This window comes from Triturus cristatus, chromosome 4_1 (assembly GCF_964204655.1).
Source record: "Triturus cristatus chromosome 4_1, aTriCri1.1, whole genome shotgun sequence".
Taxonomy (NCBI): Eukaryota; Metazoa; Chordata; class Amphibia; order Caudata; family Salamandridae; genus Triturus; species Triturus cristatus.
The window spans coordinates 450,923,571-450,928,901 of record NC_140585.1 but is presented as its reverse complement, the minus strand read 5'-3'; positions in this window follow the sequence as shown (position 1 = coordinate 450,928,901).

Genomic DNA, 5,331 nt, shown 5'->3' with positions numbered 1-5,331 from the left:
TTATTTTCCATGCTTGCGATCGCCAACTTGAAGTTGCTGATCGCGAACAAGGAAAAAGTCTCGCCGGGATGTCATTTTGCTTGCTCGCGGTCGCCAACTTGACGTTGAGGACCGCGAGCAAGCAAAAAATGACCGCAGCACTACGCAACACTAGTGATTGTTGCCCACCTTCAGTCATGTGGGACATCTGTCTTAAATTACCGGATCACATCCTCCCTTTGTTGAACAGCTCCCTCAACAGCGGCATTGTCCCTGCATCTTTTAAGGAGGCAATTTTGGTGCCCCTTTTAAAAAAACCTGGAGCAGACCCGGGAGAACTCTCTAATTATCGTCCCATTTCCCTCCTCCCCTACCTCTCGAAGCTATTGGAGGCCCACGTTACTCAATTTCTGTCCCACTTTATTGAGTCCTCTGGCTTCCTTGAGCCCAATCAAGCTGGGTTCAGACCTGCTCATTCGACCGAGGCGGTCATTCTCGCAGTCTTGAATACTCTGAGAAGTAATGCGGACGTTGGTACTCCTCAAGCCTTGGTGCTCCTGGACTTGTCCGCCGCGTTTGACACGGTGGACCATAACATCCTCCTCCGCCGTGTTGCACAGGCGGGCATCCAGGGCATCGCCCTTAATTGGATCATGTCTTTTTTAACCGGCAGAACTTAGGCCGTACGCCTAGGCCCTTACACAGCCGGGAGAACTGCAACTACTTGTGGAGTCCCCCAAGGTTCCTCCATTTCGCCGTTGCTGTTCAACCTCTACCTTCGTCCACTCATTCATTCACTCAGGAACTGGGACATCACGGTGTATAATTACGCCGACGACCTGCGAATCATCTTCCCACTGAACTCCCCTAATGCTGTTAATACCTTCCATTCTGTCATGATCCACATTTTGGAATGGATGAATATTAATCAATTAAAGCTGAACCCGGGGAAGACTGAACTACTTCTCCCTTGCTCCAGCTCTTGTCACTGGGGCCCACAGTTCTGGCCCACTGAATTAGGCCCTCTTCCGGTCCCGCTGAAAACAGTGAAAAGTCTCGGCGTGATAATCGATGCAGAACTTTCTCTAAAAGCCCAAGTGGGGGCTGTCATTTCCTCCTCTATGCACCAGCTCAGGAAGATCCGTAAGATCAGCCACCTACTTTCATCCCCTGCATTAATCCAGGTCGTCATCTCCCTGGTCCTGTCCCGCCTGGATTTCTCCAACTCCATCTATCATGGTCTTCCTCAGTGTCTTCTGCATCGCCTTCAGGTTGTCCAGAACCAGGCGGCCCGTCTTATCTATAAAATCCCCAGGTGGCAGTCGGCAAAACCACTACTACAGCGACTTCACTGGCTGCCAATCGGTCAAAGGGCAGCTTTTAAGATGTCGTGCATCATCTATAAAGCACTTCACTGCACTAGCCCTGCCTTCTTGCAATCCTTAGTCACGGCATACCAGCCATCACGTAATCTACGCTCTGCCTACCTCCACTTACTGACTGTTCCCAGAGTCAAAACTAAAAAGTTCGGTGCCCGCTCTTTTGCCCTTCTGGCCCCTTCCCTCTGGAATTCATTATCTCTCCCCATCAAGTCTAGTTCCTCCCTCCTCAACTTCAGGAAACTGTTAAAGACTTCCCTCTTCCCCCCTCCTTGCTAATCTGCCATTGCTGTCTGTCACTCTGCTGCTGCTCTCATTCTTCTGTCATAAGCGCCAGGAAACCATTGGTGTTAGTGCGCTATACAAGCTTCATCTAACATAACATAACATAACACTACGCTACGCGTGTTCGCACTGTGCTACGTGCAGTTCGCGTAGTGCGAAGTAGCACGAACTTCGCAAACTACGCGAGCGTAGCGTAGTGCTTAGCCCAGGCTTAATTTAGATGAGAAGAGCGCAAATCCCAAAAAGGGCTGAATCCTTGAAGAGATGAATGCTGGGCCATTCCCGGCAAAGGCTTTAAAGATGGTACAACCCAGCTTAAAGGCACAGTGTTTGGCCACTGGAAGCCAATGGAGGCTCTTCATGAGAGGGCTGACATGATGGTATCTGGGTTGATGATGGATTATCCTCGCCGCATGGTTTTGTACCAACTGCAAGTGATGAAGTTGATATGCAGGAATGCCAACATATAGTGAGTTGGCATAATCAATTCGGGAGATTACCAAAGCTAAGGTAACTAGAGTCAAGGCCTCAGTGGTCAAGAAACTACTGATCTTACGGATTCTACATAGGTGGAAAAAACAAGTGGAGACCACTGAGCCGATCTGGGCTTTCATGGACAGGTCATTGCTAATTATAACTCCTAAGATCTTTACAGAGCCTGCTGGGCGTGGAGGACTGCCCAGCAGCAGGGGCCAGAGATTAGAGTTCCACGGTTTGGCAGTTCCTCCTGTGAGAATCAGCTCGGTTTTGTCAGAGTTTAATTTCAATTGATTGGCGTACATCCATTCACTAATAAAGCTCATGGTAGATTAAAAATTGGATACTGAAGAGGTGGAAGAGTCAATGTCAAACACCAGCTGATGGTCATCAACGTAGTTAAACGTTTCGACCCTTCCTTTACGCAGAGACCAAATCAATGGTAGCATATACAAGTTGAAGAAGAGGGGCACGAGGGAAGAGCCCTGGGGGACCCCACACATCAGTTTCATTTTCTTGGAAGAGAAATTGGCAAGGCAGACTGCTTGAAATCTGTTACAGAGAAAAGAAGAGGTCCACTTCAATGCCAGACCCCGGATTCCGGCATTGCTGACGCGGTCGATCAGGAGCCCATGATCTACCGTGTCAAAAGCAGCTGACAAGTCCAGGAGTACCAGGGCCTGGGTGAGGCCTTTGTCGGCCTCTCTCCTCAGTTCATCCATGACTGCTAGGATAACTGACTCCGTGGAGTATGCTGGTCTAAATCCTGCCTGGAGGGGGTCAAGGAAGTGGGAGTGTTCAATAAATGAGCTAAGACAGTTTGCTATGTGGGCCTCTAGAATTTTGCCTAAATAGGGGAGTAGGGAGATGGGACCAAAGGGTCAGAATTGGGTTTCTTCAAGATCGGGATCATTTTTTCGCTTTTGAAAGTGTCGGGAGCAATGCCTAGTTTTAGAGAATTTTTCAAAAGTGAGAGCGGCGGATCTGGGCAGGTGAGGAAGGCCTCCTGTAAAATATGAGGAGGGAAGCAGTCAGTGGGGGAGCCAGATCCAACTTTTTTGAGTAAAACAAGGAATTCTTCCCTTGAGATTGGGGGAATTTGTTCAAGTAGGAGTGGGTTTTTACATGTGATAGGAACGGTTCAAGAAGGGGCAGGGGTAGAGATACTAGCTTTAATGGTGGTGATTTTCTCAATGAAGTAGGAGTTGCGAGAATCACATAGGGATTGCGAAGGGGCAGGTTTCGCCATCACTCTATCCGGTTGTGCGACCTCATCGACTATAGAAAAAATGTCCTTGGACTTATTAGCCGAGTTCATAATCTTTGAGGAAAGCTGCCTTGGTTTGAAGGATAGAGTTTATATATTCTTTTAGCTGGGTTACATAGATGGCCTTTTTTTCTAGAGAATAGTCCCGTCTCCAGCTGCGTTCAGCTTGCCTTAAGGCAAGTTTCTTTAGTTTCAGGTCGTCGGAGAACCAGCGTTGTGCATCGTGGGGGCGCTTAAGCTTAATTTTCTTAAAGGGGTGATGCTGTCACTGGCAGATTCAAGCCACTGCTTGAGACTAATTGCCTGATTACAGAGTGACTCCTGTTCAGCAAGCATTGTGGCCTGTAATAATGTACAGAACTAGTCAATGTTGGCCCGATTCCAGTTTCTAGTCAGGTGATTTCCCCCTTGGGAGGGTTTGGTTTGGAGGGCACAGGCCATGATACATGTAAAAAGGTGATGGTCTGACCATGTACAAGGGGATATTACTAACTTAGAGATACCCAGGTTGGATGTCCAAACCTGGTCCAAGATGTGCCCTTTTATATGGATAGCATCGTTCATGGATGAATGAGGTATAGCTTAAGTACTTAAGTACAGTAAGCATGAGATCCAAGTATGGATGTACCTTTTGCACTTAGAAAGTCCTTTTCTCACTGTGAAAGACAAACAAGCATTGGCAAAACCAATATGTCTTTCTTTGATGTGTTAAGATTCATAAATACAGGCATGAACAAATGCACATCCAATATTCATGCTAACCTCTGTGCAGTCAGCCTCTTTCAATGCCTTTTATGTGTGTTTTACTTCTAAGCCTATGGTGCCATGCAGAAGGTTACATATTGAGATGACACAATTAATCTGTGTTGAGTTGTGCATGCCCACCCTCTCCAATATGTACATGACCTCCCAACCAAAACCGTCAGATCACACAAACTCAATCAATCAAATAGAATTTGTAAAGTGCAACACTGTCACCCCTAGGAGTATCTGGGCACTGTGTCTCCGTTGAAGACCCAGGTCTTGAGTGAGGGGGGTGTACCCGGCTGGAGGGGAAGGTCGTTCTAGTTCTTGGCAGCAATGTAGCAGTAGGAGGGGCCACCCTGCAGCTGCGACGGATGCAGAGAGTGTGTTTGGTGGCGAATGAAGAAGAGTGCAGGTGTCTATAGGGTTTTGGAAGTTCAGTTGATAGTTGATGTAGGCAGGTTCTAGGTATTGGAGGGTTTTTTCAGTATGTGTGAGGATTTTGAATTGGCATCTGTTCTGGATGGGGAGCCAGTGGAGGTCTCTCAGGTGGGGGGTGATGTGGGTTCTTTTGGGGAGGTCCAGGATGAGTCTGGCTGCAGTGTTCTGTATGGTCTGGAGTCTTCTGAGGAGCTGGGTGGAGATGCTGGCATAGAAGGAATTGCCGTAGTCGAGGTGGATGGTGACAAGGGCCTGAGTGATGGTCCTTCTGTTGTTGGTTGGGATCCATCTGAAGATTCTGTGGACCATGCAAAGTGTGTGGAAACAGGAGGAGGCGACTGCGCTGACTTGTCGTTTCATGGTCAGTTGGCCGTTTAGAATGATGCATGCATATTTGGTCGGTGTGGGTGTAGGCCCAAGTTCTGCAGGTCACCAACTGTGGTCCCATGCAGAGCTGTTCTTCCTGAAGACCAGTACTTCGGTTTTGTCAAAGTTGAGTTGGAGGCAGTTGTCTCTCATCCATTTGGCTACATTGGTCATGGCATTGCAGAAGTTGGATTTGGCATTGGAGGGGTCCCCGGTGAGCAAGAGGATCAGTTGAGTGTCATGTGCGTAGGAGATTATGTTGAGTCCATGGTATCTGATGACATCTGCAAGTGGGGTCATGTACATGCTGAACAGCATCTCATTTGCAAAAGACACCCAGTTCATCCTCTCACTGTCAGAAAATAAATCCCTCTACCACCAGAGCCAACTTCC